At 42.3% G+C, this 15864-nt stretch overlaps 1 protein-coding gene and 1 long non-coding RNA gene across 8 annotated transcripts in view; one reads left to right on the top strand and one right to left on the bottom strand.

Annotated features, from left to right (window-relative positions):
* LOC140577513 (protein-methionine sulfoxide oxidase mical3a-like) overlaps positions 1–4967 on the bottom strand; it is a 55529-nt gene extending 50562 nt beyond the window's left edge. For 2 of the 7 annotated variants that reach the window (XR_011988740.1, XM_072708512.1), the window contains exon 1: positions 4586–4962. The gene's annotated coding sequence lies outside the window, so the exon portion shown is untranslated. Of the gene's footprint in view, positions 1–4585 lie in introns of all 7 variants that reach the window. The other 5 variants (XM_072708513.1, XM_072708514.1, XM_072708509.1 and 2 more) reach the window with 4 other exon arrangements.
* A 3708-nt stretch (positions 4968–8675) lies between these two features.
* On the top strand, positions 8676–10718 carry LOC140586969 (uncharacterized). The gene is made up of 2 exons (XR_011988744.1): positions 8676–8772; positions 9892–10718. It is a non-coding gene; the product is annotated as an uncharacterized lncRNA (long non-coding RNA).
* Positions 10719–15864: the final 5146 nt, after the last annotated feature.

Raw genomic sequence — 15864 nt, 5'->3', positions numbered from 1 at the left:
AAACTTTGAACATTTTGGTTTCATGGGGTCTTTAAAGCATTTTATATGGGGCTGTCATATAAAAGGCATAAATAAAAACCCATGGCCCTTTCAGGACCTCAGTTATCTTAACATGGATCACGTCACCACTCAAAGTTTCTGCCACTCTACACACTAAATCGAATGTTTGTTAAACAGCCCAAGAACTGGCTCTGACAGCAAGGGCGCTTTTCCACCGCACAAAGTACGGTACTTTCGCTTTTCCATTGACTTCCGGTCAAGTACCAGTACCGAAATCTCGAGTACCGAAAGTGCCAAACCAGTTGGGGTACTTCTTTGGTACTTCGGTACTTTGGGGTGGGACTTGCAAACGTATTTGCTGTCGATTGGTTATGCAAATAGCCTACCGCTGAAACACAAAAAACAACCGCCATCTTTTGAAATACACAGCGAGAAACAAAATAAAAAGCAGTAGAAACAAAAATATAAAAAAGTAAAATGGAAGGATGGACAAACGAGGAAACACAGGCTTTAATCGCCATATGGTCGGATGAACAGATCCAGTGGGATTTGGATGGCACAACTCAAAATAAAAAAGTTTTTGCCGTTCCGAGCAGTTCAGTTTCCCCGTTTCCCCTGTCGCACGCTGATTTGTACATGGTTTCGCTGTTGTTTTCATGTCTTTTTACGAGGTAAACAAGCCATATATTAATTTTAAAACATCACATGCCTTTTGTATGTTTTTTGTTTTTACAGATAATAAATGAAATTACTTAATTCGGTGGATAGAGGTATTTCTTGATGAAAACGGTATAGTATTGCTTATAAGGCTATATTATGCGTGACGATCTACTGTATTCACGTGTAATAATGTACCTGAGAAACATTATTTCCCGATAGACAGGAGAAATATAGGGAAACTGAATTGCCCGGAACACCGTAATACCAAGCCGTTTGGAAGAAATGGGGCACACGCGAAACACTGAACAATGCCGCTTGAAAAATCAAAAAACATAATTAAATAATTTGTTTGCTTTCAAAAGACTGAATTAGCAGTAAGCTAATTCTTACTGCTTTGATCGGCTTAGCCAAAGTAAGTGTACCTACGTAAACGTAATTGATGGCAGCACGATTTGGATTTTACTGAATCTTATACTGGATAGAAGGGCAGCGTGTGGCTCAGTGGGCTAAGCCTGTGTGCTTGTAATCACAAGGTCGCCGGTTCAAACCCGGCCTCAGCACGTCTGTGGGTCCTTGAGGAAGACCCTTAACGCCCAGCTCCCTGGGCGCCCCAACAGGTGGCTGCCCTTCGCGGACAACTTATGTAAATGGAATGGACTGCATTTATATAGCGCTTTTCTACTCCTACGAGTACTCAAAGTGCTTTACAATACATGCCTCACATTCACCCATCCACACTCACATTCACACACCAGTGGCGAAGGCTGCCATGCAAGGCGCCAACCTGCACACCGGGAGCAATTTGGGGTTCAGTGTCTTGCTCAAGGACACTTCGATGGGGTCAGGAGGACCCGGGGCTCGAACCGGCAACCCTCTGGTTGCCGAACAATAGCACTACCTCCTGCGCCAACCATCTACAAAGAGCAAGTTAAGGGAGGCGTAAAAACAATTTCCCCACGGGGATCAATAAAGTATCAATAAAAAAAAGCTGACATAACAATAAAATGCATTTTCCAGCCTCAACTGTTAGTTTTAATTTTGGGCTGTCAGTCAGGAGCGGTCACTGATGATGTCATTTGGCGCCAGTACCATTTTTTACGCCAGTGGAAAACCGACATGAAAGAAGTACCAAACTTTCGGCACTTTATGGAAGTACCGAAAGTACGGTACCTGGTGCGGTGGAAAAACGCCCCAAGATGAAGGCACAGGAAAATATCAGCCACAGTGGCATCCCAACACCGCAGTAACACCAAAGCCACCTCCTCAGCAGAGACACAAGGAGCCCAAAGCAGCTTCATTAAAGGTAGCTGTCCTGGGTTCCAGTCCTACAGCTCTGCTTCCCACTCTGTTTGACAGTTCTGGGGCCAAAGTCCCCAGCATCGGCCTCCTCGTTAAAGCTAATCGCAGCCTCCTGAGGTACCGGGGCGGTTCACCATGGAATGTCCTTTCAAATGTCTGCGGCCCAGATGTTACTTCCCGCGCTGAAGACCTGGAACGTGGTTTATAGACTTCTGAAAACAGCCCATCCCCTTTAACATGGGAAGCCTTCACTGCCTCGGAAAAGCAGATCCCCCGTACCCTGCCTCCCATTATTATGCCTGGTCCATTGGGGATGAAGCAAACAAAGGAGAACATCTCACTCAGCTAAGCACCCCAAACAGCCTCCAGTTCCGCACTCAGATGATCCCAGTACAAAGCAACCCATCTTACTGCAGACATAATCCATACTACTGCCCGCACCATGGATGTGCAAAAATCCTCTTTATGAAACAGGGTAAAGTCTTCGGAAAACCAGGCAAGATGCAAGAGTTAAGAGTATCACAGAACTAATCGAACATCACTGCCTATCTGGCATACCAGACATTTTCCCAGTGGGTCATCAAAATTTGTCATGGGAGACTCCCTCCATCAGCAAATTTGATTAGGAATGCATGTGTGGTTGGCCTGTGTGGGTAAAAGGCCAGGGCCGATTTTTAATCCCAGTCCAATACTGGTCACAGCCAGCCAGCTATGCAATGTTCTCTGCAAACATATTTCCCTACAAGATACAAAGGCTCATACACAAGTGTTGGCCAGTACTAAATATAATATTAATAAAAAATATTATTATTATTATTATTATTATTATTATTATTATTATTATTATTATTATAATACTAATAATAATAATAATATACACAGAATCCCATGCAGCGTGTGGCTCAGTGGGCTAAGCCTGTGTACCTGTAATCACAAGGTCGCCGGTTCAAACCCAGCCTCAGCACGTCTGTGGGTCCTTGAGCAAGGCCCTTAACCCCCAGCTCCCTGGGCGCCCCAACATGTGGCTGCCCTTCACAGACAACTTACTCTGCAAAGAGCAAGTTGAGGGAGGCGTAAAAACAATTTCCCCACGGGGATCAATAAAGTATCAATTATTATTATTATTATTGTACTGCTATACAGCACCAGCTGAAAGTCCACACAGCCTACCATTGAAGTGCTTTGCTTGGCTGTACTGATGCCCTGTGTTTTTGTGTATTAAATTTGGACCTATTTTCTGAAATTCTCACTTGGTTGATATTTGTGTAGGATCTCTGACGCAAGGTTTTAAGCTGCATCAGAATGTCTCAATTGAACCCACAACTATCTTTCACTTGCATCTAGTCAATCACTGAGCTCAGCCTAGCAGCACTGATACAAAAGCTGGCACATTGACAGCTGTAAGCTTGTTATGTAATAGCTGCCTCACTTGTGCGTCGCACTGGACAAAAGCGCCTGCCAAATAAATAAATGTAAATGTGATACAGAATAAAAATTCTTATCTAGAGCTACATGGTCCAAACACACAAAATCAAAACTCATTATTTATTGTGTTGATGGCAGTCTTTTCTTTCAGCATCTGTTCATATTTATGGACAAGCACCGGCGGGATGGTCCATCCATTTGTAGACCCTTAGCCTTCCACCATTACTGCACTTAGGATTTCGAACAAGAATTTAGACAAATGTGATTATACCGGATTTAAGCATCACATTATATCGATTATCAACATGCATTAACATCAATCGGTGATACATTTAATTCACAAAAACCAAAGCACTACATACAAAATTAAGTAATTATATTGCATCCAACTGTATACGGAAGATTTTGGGCAAGAGATTTTAGTGGCAAGAGGAAAATACATCATGAATAATGCTCTTTTTTACTGTATTATACCGTCAGTGTATTGTTGCCGGATATATGGGTAATACTGCGACATTTATCATCGTAAGATGTATGCAATCGTTCGGGGTGGTTCACCATGAGAACCCCGGTGAACAATGAAAGGACACAATGAAAGGCACAATTTCATATTTCCACCACAGTGTCTGCCTTTCATATCGTGCTCAAAACCGATCCCTCCGAGACTACAGTGAATTTTCAATTACTGGACACAAATTCATTTATGGATCCGGCATATATTTACAGGCAGGGGAAATATGACAGCGAGACGCGCTGAAAGGCCACCATTTTCATTTCTCAACATAACAATGACTCACAGACATGCTGGGGTCGCTGACAAACAGCAAGGGCGCCCGGGTGTACACGAAAACGGCAACATTCAATATGGAAACAATAAGACGCATCGTTAACCAGCGGCGATAAATAACACGGTGGGGAAAGCCAAAGAAAGAGCGCAATCAGCACGACCAACAAGCCCACCTAACTATGCTTAATTTCCAATAACAAGATAAATACGCATCATTTATCATACACGAATTATTTAATAGCCTACGGGATTTTCTAGGCTTTATACGATTACGCAAAATTTACCAATGAGATTAACAAAAACAGGGACCAGGTGGCATCTGTAACACTTACTGTAATGGTGCCTCAGTATAGGAAATCCCACGGTTTCGGAAATCCCTCGTTATCGGAAATCTCACGGTTTAGGAACTCTCACCTTTAAAATTAAGAAGGGGCGCCGCTTTAGTGCTGCCGCTCCGATTGGGCGTGTAAGAGCGGCCGATCGCAGAGAGACTACGCGGTGTTGTCACTCCTCTATCCCCGCTTCACAGCCGCGGTCCTGCTTTCTCCTGGACGGCGAGTTCAGACACATCCAAGCCCAGGGCCGGGATCTCATCTCCGCTTCGGACTCCCGTGATCTCCGCCATCGTGTCGGACGGGGCCAAATTGCAAACTATCCGTATAGGAGCTCCTTCAGTTGGGGAAGGACGTTGCATGAAAGCTGTCAGCTGTGCCCACGTACCTCAGCATGATCCCAGCGCAGGAAACTGCGTGTTTTATACGGCCCGGTCCGATTGGATGTCTAGGGGTGACGTTTGGGCTCCGGTCGAGCTTTACATTGGGCGTGATCAGTAGGAATGGACCGTATGGACCCATGCACCGAGATAACCGATGCTTTATCGGGGCACAGCCGACATTTCTCCAGCGTTTTACCATTTCCTTTATGTAGACAGTCCGATGCTTCTTGTGTAATTTGCACATTTGAATCATGTCCTGAAATGCTGTTTGCAATGAGATGGTCCATATCTCTGTTTATATATGATTTATTTATGATTGTGGGACTGTTTAGGAGGTATTTTGTATCTTGTGTGTCTTTTTTAACACCAAGAAGTGCAGCCCCCTCCCCCTACCTCCTTAGTCTGAGAGCTCCAAATGAAAAATAACTCCTAATATAACTGGACTATGGAGGATCACCCATGATGACACCTGGGCCCCACAAGCTAAACGCCAAGGCTTTCTCAAGGACTCAGTGTGACCATCTGCCTCCTGTCGCCAGAGAGAAATGACAATCATCTCACTTAAAGAGATGGGCAGTGTCCCTGTGGCTTAGGGGGGTAACTTTACACCAAAGATTATTTGCAGAGGAAATATAGCACTTCTTACATAAACATCACAAAAATAAGTATTGTAGTAAAGGTGTTTGACTTACGGCTGAAACAGTACATCCAAAACCAAAGGATACCTATATTTAACCAAGGCTGACTACATTAGTGGTGGATCAAGAGGTCTACAGAGTGAAAACAAGGCTCACATTGAAATATATAGAGTTGGGTGTTTGTTTAGCTTCCAAGAACAGAGTATTTTATCACTGTTTACACCACCTTATCTTACAGCAGACAGAGGCTTTTGGAATAGCCCTCATGTGGTCTCATGCATGGCCCACTTTCTCTAAATTCACAGCAAGTCTTTGGGTATATCTGTATGCCATGATATTGTAATAATAATCCACTCATTCTGCTAAGAGTCCCAGTAACAGAGGCACTCTTACAATAACTCAGTGCTTTGCAATGGAATATAATGTAGAAAGCTGAGGGAAAACTTCCCAAAAAGGTGGCTTTAACTTATATATAATATATATATATATATAATATAATATATTTTTGTACATGGTATAAAACGAGTGAGAATGGGATAGAAAAATGCAGGACAAAGGAGAATACACAGAAAAACTATAATCATCTTTCTAAGATGAAGTGCAGTATATTGGTAATTTACATTATTTATAATTCTGTCAGTTATAATATTACATTTACCTTTGCTAATCTATCAGTTGCTCTAAACCACATGATTTTCTACTTTGTATTTGTTTTGGGCTACGCAGTGCTTAGCGCTACTGCCTCACAGCAAGAAGGTCCTGGGTTCGGTCCCTGGTTCGGCCGTAGGACCTTTCTGTGTGGAGTTCGCATGCTCTCCCCGTGTTTGCGTGGGTTTCTGCCGGAGGCTCCAGTTTCCTCCCACAGTCCAAAAGTGTGCACGGTAGGTTAATTGGCGAATCTGGTTGGCCCCATACTTGTGTAAATGTGTGCGCCCTGCAGTGTGTTGGCGACTGCCCAGGGTTGGTTCCCACCTGCGCCTGTTGTTCCCTAGGCTCCGCCCCCCCCCCCCCCCCCTTGCAACCCTGGTCGGCATGAAACGGTTACGGTAATGAATGGATGGATTATTTGTTTTCCTATTATTATTCCTTTTTTGTTTTGTGTAATTATCAGGGATTCTTCATAGTTGTATTTAGAAACTAGCAGGGGAAATACAATTACATTGATTTTTTTCACTTAGCTGCTTTTATGGACAGGAATGATGCAGACAAATTAGATCAGCCATTTGATCAATCAAAGACATAAATAAATAAATGAAGCATGACAAGCCCACTTCTGGCAGGGAAAGAAAGAGGAACACACTAACAGCAAGCTTCCCAAGGGTGAGATTAGTTGAATGCTAACCCTGTGTGTGTGTGTGTGTGTGTGTGTGTGTGTGTGTATGTGTGAGGATCTATGAAGACTACAGCAAACTGACACCTGACCCAGCTTGGGTCTTCAGATGCTGTAGATGGAATTGGATTCCAGCCAGAATCCTTGAGAAGCCGGAAAGTGGAGTATCATTCATGAATTCAGGATGGAGAAGCTTTTCTGGAGCACTTAGCACATAGCTCTCTGAGACACCCCTATAGAGCTTTTATGATGCTTAGAGAGGCTTCATAGCAATAGATGGGGTTATATAGCCAATCACTGCTGAGATTAACCCTGTGGGAACCAATGAATTAACCAGAGTGGATCGGGTTAAACCAAACAGTCATCTTCAGGACCCAGTGATCCCACCTACAGGGGGTTTAAAGCCATTAGTAGATTCATCCCACTACATTTCCTGGCCTAAAGTGGTTATGCAGTAGGTGTCCTAATTAGAAAAAACATTTCCTATTTTGATCTTTTTTGCTCACATGACAAATGTGTTTCACTGTGTTTAATTCACTTAGCATATTCAGAGTCATTTAGGTAATTTAATTTAATAATTTTATTTGTATAGCACCTTTCATACAATTGAATGCAGCTCGAAAAGACAATAAAATATAATATATGATCATCATTGCAAGACAGAAATATGGACGCAAAAGGAAAAATCAGAGCAAAAGGGCACTGATGAGTGCACTCACACCCACACCATCCATCCATCCATTAACTTCCGCTTGTCCGGGGTTCGAGTCGCGGGGGTAGCAGCTTCAGGAGAGATACCCAGACCTCCCTCTCCCCAGGTACCTTTACCAGCTCTTTGGGGGGATGCCGAGGCATTCCCAGGCCAGCTGAGAGATATAATCCCTCCAGCGAGTCCTGGGTCTGCCCCAGGGCCTCCTCCCTGTAGGACGTGCACGGAAAACCTCTCCGGGTAGCCGCCCAGGAAGCATCCACACCAGATGTCCAAACCACCTCAACTGGCTACTCTGAGACTCTGCCGGATATCCAAACTTCCCACACTATCCCTATAGAGCTAATGTCAGCCTGCCACAGGAGGTTACCACAGAAACCGAGGATCTCTCTCTGTCTCTCGGCCCTGGGGTCAGTCTATGGGCACTGTTTTCCAGAACACAAGGCTGATCCCCCGCCGCTGTCTACCCACCCATTGTCACAGGAGGCTGCCAGGATCAGGCAATGTCATAGAGACCAAGTGGCAGATTCTGTGCTGGTTAAAACAGCATGAAACAATGATATTGGATAGTTGAGCTGAACTGGAGACTGATTTGGCGTGTCACTGTACATACGTGTGAGTGCCCCGCCTTGGACTAGGAGCCTGTCCTTGGACTGGGAGCCTATCTCCATATATTTAAGTGCCATACAGCATGTCCCATGTTAAGTCACTATTATCTTACAGTGACAGAGGTTTAGTGTCTCATGGCACTGTGCGGTGGATAAGGCTTTTCCTATGTGTGTGTGTTTGTATTGTGTTTATATTACATTATGGAGACCATAAATATCTATGAATGCAATTGTAAAGGGTTAAGGCTGATAACAGAAAAATAATTTCTTAAGATAGTAAAAATAAGTAAATATAGAAGCTTGTAGAATTGGTGAAAGATTTAATTGTTCAAAAAGTTGCTATTAAAATTGTTAAAAGGAAGTTTAAATAAGTTTAAATAAGTTTTTTTTTTTTTTTTTTTAATAAAAATAAGGGAACCCACAAGTTTTGTTTCAATACGTTTAATTAATCACTAATGATATTGGAGGCAGTTTGCTCCCTTCCATTAGGGGACGCCAGGCTATGGAGAAACGCATGCGCAGAGTCGGAAACCACAGATTAAAACTGTGGTCAACCTGAACGCAATAGCCACGCCTATGTCTGCTCATTTTCTCCAAATAGGTTAGTAAATGTCTGTCCCTAAATAATTGTAATTGCACGGGTGATACGTTTCAGTTGGTGAATTAATGTATGTACTGTGATGTAAATGTAATGTTAGACTCTGTTTTGGTAACATGAGCGAATCTCTAAAATGGCGCGAGTCGCGCCTTCATGGTGAATGTTTACTTTACAGCCGCGCGCCTCGGGGAGTTAATATATAGTGTATGCGATGGCCGGTACAAGTTTATGACTGTTTCAAGTCTGTTTGTTTCTTTTATTGTAATGTATAAAACAGTATATTGGCGCTATGACATGTTAAAACCTGACATTTAATAGATAAGTGTTGAGTGTGAAAAACTTAATGCTGCGGCTAGTGCTTAAAACAATCAATTGTTAAAAAGTTCATCAAATATGTTTATATGGACTTGACTTAAAATGTAAACAGCTAACTGTGGCTGTGTGCTGTTTTGAGAGCGAAACATGGACTTTGAGTATTCTTCGTATTAATTTATCTGTTGAAATGGACAGATTAAAACTGTGGTCAACCTGAACGCAATAGCCACGTCTATGTCTGCTAATTTTCTCCAAATAGAGGTGACGCCAGCCGGGGAGGGGCTACGCAAAAAACTGAAAATGCCAAAAGTCTCGTATTTAGTTTGGTTACTCATGGTTAGGGTTAGGACTGGCTAGGGGTTAAGGTCATCATGTTGGGATTAGAAGTTTCCCCACAGAAATGAATGGAAATGAAGTCCCCACAAAGATATAATTAAAACCTCTCTATATAGTATATATGTGTGTGTGCGTGCGCCACATCTTTGGCTGAGTTTAATAGGGGGCTGAAGAGTGGAAATGTGGGGCAGAGGCTGATAGGGGATCTTTCTGAGGAAAATCTACAGCAATTGATTTTTCTGCTTTCAACATCTTAAAAAGAAAATGGTGTCAAGCATGGGGGTTGGTTATTTAGAAAAATGTATGAGGTAAGAATATAAATGAAATTCCACTGTTAAAATCTAAACCCTAAAACTACAAAAACATTGCCAGCAAAAACGCATAGCGGTTACACACTTGACTTTTTAGGTAGAAAATGAGCTGTGTCTAACTGTATTACCGTACTAATTGGCTTTTCCTGTTGTTTCCCAGGTGAAGGGCCACAGCCAATGGGCAGAGATGCTCAGCCAGTGACATCCACGGTTGAGCCAGTCATGTGTCAGACAGAGGGATGGTTTTGCCAATAAGAGCAATGCCTTGCCTGGTCTATACATTATATATATGTTTTACTTTGAGTGCAATATACAGGATAACTGAGTGCTGGGGTCATGCATTAAGCATGTTTTACCTGTTAGTTGGGTGTGGTGTCTATATTAGGGTAGAGGCTTCACAGTTCTGGCATAACATTGTGATTTCTTTTTGGACTGTAGTAAAAGACTACAATATCCAGAACTGGGAAGCAGATTAACATAATTCCCCAAAAGGTACTTATAACAGAGTGGTTTAACATTTTACACAACACGCATCTCCTTTTTCTTGCAGTTTTAAACTTACAATTTATGCAAACAGTTTACATAGCTGACATGGGAACGCCTGGAAAAATACACCATAAAAGGCATTCGCAACAAGGTCTGATCACATCCCTGCCCTACATGTGGTCTGGAGCCTATAAACATGTGCCTACATGTGAAAGCATCCTATTTCATTCAGAAACAGATATTTATAGTACTCCAATCATGACATACTTCTCACCCACCAAGAAGTAAAGCACCATTGATGATGCAGATAGCTGAGGGATAATCAAACGTCGGCCTCCTTGGAGGACCACCTAAACTCCATGCTACCGGCTAACCTGGATCTGCCCCAGCCACTTGTCTGAGTTTGTACTCTACCCTTGTAGAATGATCTTTTTTTGTTAATGTCCCAAAATTTAGTAAAATATTCAATGTGAACAGTTCAATAAAAGGTCATGTTTTTCATTAGCTTTCATTCATTTCGGTAGTGTGTAAGATATTCCTACAGGATGCCTTGATTTCTGTCCCATGTTTGTGTACTTTGAATAATTTCACTTATTGTTACCTATTAATCTGCTAGATGTAAGTATTGTGTAAGATACGTGAAGAATCCACAAATAACTTGATATTTTAAAGCATTAAACTAATGTACAGAGCAGCTTATTCAGGACCCGCTGTGTACCTGATAGGGCTCCCCCTCCTGTTTGATTCTGCTTGTAACCTCTGCATGTAGCTACTTACATGTGATGATTCTGCTTCAAAATCACTGCTGCTTCATTGGGAAGGGGCCAGCCCTACAGGAACTGTGAGTAAGCATTTCACAGGAACACAACATCTTCTCAATCTTCTCCATCCAATATCAGTGAGATGGGTTGTTGAGTGTCAAGCTCACATATTATGAGCACCAGTGATAGTCCTTACATGTTTTCATGAATGCCAAAAGTGGAAACTGACTGCCATGCTGGCTCTGTAGACTGCCCGGCAGGGCCCAGCTTGAGCCTCCTTCTTGCCACTGCCTGATTTACACTTCTGTCCTACCCCATATCTGCCAGCGGGCTCATAAAATCCAGACCCTTGTAATGAGCTGCCTAGCCATGATGAGCACAGCCATCATGGGCCTGTCACAGGCCAGTGAGCAGGGAAGAGCTTCAGGGGAGCTCTCTGCCTGAGCAGGAGAAGGAGCAGGGCCACGATGGGAAATGGAGAGGCACATGTGCTCACACACACACGGGAGTTTCAGAGTAGTCCTCTGCCGGGAGCAAGGAAATGGAGAGACATGTACTCACAGGATACACAACAACACGCAAATATGTACACAAACAGAACTGGCTACCGCCTACCTCACCGAAAATATTAAAAGATCTCTAGACCATGGTAATGTAATTGGAGCAGTTTTTTTAGATCTGAAAAAAGCCTTTGACACAGTGAATCATGAGATGCTCTTACATAAACTCAATAAATTAAATTTCTCTCAGACAGCCATTAACTGGTTCAGGTCATATCTAGAACACAGAGAACAGTGTGTCAGAGTTAATGGATCTAAATCAAGCTTTCAAAACTGCACAATGGGAGTTCCACAAGGTTCCATCTTAGGACCATTGCTGTTTTGTTTATACATTAATGACTTACCCGACGGTTGTAAAGGTGTTCAGTGCCAAATGTACACAGCTGATGCCGTCATCTATGTTACTGCAAAAACTTCTAAACAGGCTGCAGAGTTGCTGAACACACAGATGGTGGGAGTATCTCGTTGGTTTAATAATAATTTTTTGACTCTGAACCACATCAAAACCGTTTCCATTTGTTTCACAATCAGATGTAAAATCTGTAATAATTTTATTATTGTCATTGATCACAGAGAAATTCAGAAAGTGGATGAGTTTAAATATCTGGCTGTTGTTTTGGATTCTCACCTTAAATTTGAGTCTCACATCAGGAAAGTGTCCAGAACCATTAAGACCAACCTTAACTGTTTCCGTCTGATAAGACCATATCTATCTGTAAAAGCTGCCCAGTTGTACCTGCATGCCATGATTCTGTCTCACCTCTCATACTGTGTAATTGTTTGGAGCCAAGCAACTCAATCTGCTTTAAGACCTGTGAAGTGTCATTACAAACAAGCCCTAAAAGTCTTGGACCAAAAACCGATAAAGTGGCACCACTGTAAAATACAGGAGAAGTACGATCTCCTAAGTTTTAACAATTTTAAAAACTACTTTTTTTTATAAAACTGACATTCAAATGCCTCAATGGCCTTGTCCCAGAGTTGGTGAGCAGAATGATTGTAAAAGCCAGCAGCACAGGAGCTCCAACAAGAGGAGCAGCAAATGGAGACTGTAAACCAACAAAATACAAAACATCATTTGGTCAATCCTCGTTCTCATTTAAAGGACCCCAGATCTGGAATAATTTACCATCAGCAATAATACTGTTAACGAATGTTAGGGTCTTTAACTCCCAGGTGAAAAAATGGCTGAAACAAAAGTAAATCTGTGAACACTGATGTTTCATATTAGTTATATTACTTAATTTATACTAATTTCTTGAGAGAGAGAGTGTGTGTGTGTGACGATAATTGCTGTTATTGTCTGTTATTAAAAGTCCAACCAAGGACTAGGTTTGCAAATTAGCCATTGGCTAGAAAACCTCCGTACAAAACAACGGTTGCATTCTTTTGACATGTAACATTGTCTTTTGTGCTGTCCTTGCTCAATAAATCCAATAAATAAAAATACAGCCACAAACACAAGTGTAGCTCTGCCTGACCCTGAGCTGACTAAGCATTTCTAAGACAGACTGGAGATGGATTGGGTGAGAGATTACGATTGAGCTGATCTCGATTCACTATTTTCACTGTTGTTCACATGGTTGTGGCATCTCCCAAACATGTTTCTGCTCTGAGTTCTGTAGTGTTACTTAATGAAACGGTGGGTATTAAAAACAGAAACTTTTGTAGTTGGCAAGTTGGTTGAAGCACTTTCCATAATCATCATTTATTTTATGTGCAATTACTTCGTATTGTCTTTTAAAATGCTGCCTTTAAATGTATGATATTTTGCTCATGTCCTTTATATATTACACTATTGCATTATATATGTGTGTGTTTCCTCTATGTTCCTCCTGTGTAGGTATATTTCATTGTGATCACACGCACAGATGCATATGGTAGTAAGGCCTCTCCTGGTAAATGTAAATGCAAATGATCATATGTTCAGTCCATTAACCAAGTGACAGGAGAAATATAGCTTAGAAAAAGGATTCATAACCCCTGGTCCACTACTTGGCTCCAGTCTGTGACCAGTATTCCCGGGGATCACAGAATGCTGGGAGTCAGGGAGAGAGGTTGGTTAATTTTAAAAAATAAACCTTATATTTTCAAGCCATGCCTTCATCTGTTCTGAAATTGCAAGGTTTACTGCCAGTATCCCCACCCCCTCCAAATGATCTGTGGTTATCAAGGTTGGGTACCAGTGAGCTTAGGTATCACAGTGAATTGTGGGGTTCAAATATTCTTTTCTTTAGTCAGTAACTAATATTCAGTTCACTGTCTCAAAAGAGTTTCAAACCAAACTACAATGCTTTAATATTACTTGGTAATGCCAAGACCCACCTCTTTCACTTCTGATTGGTAAAGGAGCCATTCAAACACTTTAAGGGACAGCCTAGGCCTTTATGCAGGATGCTTGCTGAACTTATGGACTGTGCAGCCTGCTCATAAGCTTGTGAGCAATAAAGCGGTATGTTTTTAGTTAGGATGGGCTTGAACACCAGGCCTCAGTCATCCCTGCTCAGTCAGCCTGGCTCCTCATTAGCTGAAGCCATGTAGAGGGACATATTGATTTTCTCCAGAGGATCAGCTGCCCCAGCACATTGACCCCTGAGCCATCGAGAACATCGTAACGAGCTCTAATGACACTTTATGGATCTTTTGGCAGCAGTGAAGTCATGTCTGTAGATGTCAACCCTGTCTGCTTGTATCGTGTATAAAATAAAGTTTAACTCCATCCATATGAATTATTCATGTACTGTACTCAGAAATGGAATGTATGTGAAGGCAACGATGTGGGTATCTGTACTGCACAAGCATATAAGTGTGTCAGAAGAATTTCTGTCACCTTGTAATAGACAATAAAGTTTTCTTGAAACTTGGAAAAAAAAAAAATAAAATAAGTAAAATAAAAATTTCAAGTTAATGTCTGAACAGGTATTTATGTCTTGATGTTTGTGTGTGTGCTGTTTTAATGTTAATGTGGCTTTATGTATACATGTATATGCTTATATGTGTTTTTATTTTAGTTTTGCTACATCAGTGTGTTTAAACACTTCTTTGTGTGTATCTGCGCATATGAATTAATGCATGATAGCATTTCCAAATGACAAACAGGAAAATGTCCTCACAAATACAGTGAACCCAGGAAAATACATTTATTGCTAATCAGTTTCATTTAAAGTAAATAACAAGTGACTGAACTTTATGTTTAGGGTGGAGCTGGGAGTCATATAGCCCCCAGTGAGGGTGCAGTTCCCACAGTGACAGGTGAACAAAGGCAGGTGTGTGACTCTGTGAGAGTGCTTGTGAGACTGCAATGATCACTCTGTGCCCCAAACTTCAGACTAATCACAGGTTATTACATTTTGCTTCACAGCTCCAGAACTGGAGTTGAGACATAATCAACTTCCATGGCAACCTGGGTCATCCTGCCAGCATGTATGGGTACGGATCTACAGTAGGTCATTCTATACCAGCAATGATACCACCCTCCAATATTTCCCACACGCCAATCTGTGGCTAGTTGGCTCTATTCCTGTCCCCTGATGCCTTCACCACTCATTGCTGGTGTCATTTTTCATGGGACAATCACATCGGGCGATAATGAGGCTAAGCAGACAGGGGGTGACAGAGTGTTATCCCAAGCAAAGAGCTGCTCCGATGGGCTGCCGTTATCACCATGAGCCAGAACCGGTGTAGCCAGGCAAGTCAAACTGGGCCTCTGATACACATGGACATTACAGACCCTAAAAATCTTTTATGGATTAATCATTATAAATGTAATGCCCATGTAAGAGTCTCAGCAGCATAAATGATTACGGCATTTTGCCTGGGAGGGAAACAATATCCCTCTATTTTTAAGTATAATGTACATCTGATATTAATACACCATCTATCTTCCAACTTGTGGAGGGGGGGTGGGATGGAGCCTGTACCAGGCAGATCGAGATTAAGGCTGAGGTACACCTTGGGCAGGATGGTACCTGGAGGGGGATGCTCTCCTGCTGCACTGGCTAGCAGTCGGCTGTCCAAAACTGCACAGCACTTTTTTTCCCACTGGGGTTCATTATGACTCCTGCCCTGGCTTTGTTTCTCACAAATGGCCTAACATGTGGTGAGTCTCATGCGATCCACCATCCATCCTGTCCTGCAAAGATAAAGGGTGCAACTCATTCCCAAAATAACTCTCTGGTGTAATCTGTGTGGTGCGATGCGCACTGTGTGCACTAATATGGCTTTTCTGGAGGCTGTCGTCACCATGCCTTGCTGGATGACTCACCTGCTGCATTCTTCACTGTGTCCTTCACTGCACCTCATCCTGTCCTCCCACTTGCATGCTCA

The sequence above is a fragment of the Paramormyrops kingsleyae genome, unplaced genomic scaffold, assembly GCF_048594095.1.
Source record: "Paramormyrops kingsleyae isolate MSU_618 unplaced genomic scaffold, PKINGS_0.4 ups109, whole genome shotgun sequence".
NCBI classification, from domain to species: domain Eukaryota; kingdom Metazoa; phylum Chordata; class Actinopteri; order Osteoglossiformes; family Mormyridae; genus Paramormyrops; species Paramormyrops kingsleyae.
The sequence above is the reverse complement of the archived record's forward strand: the minus strand, read 5'-3'. Positions and strand labels throughout refer to the sequence as shown.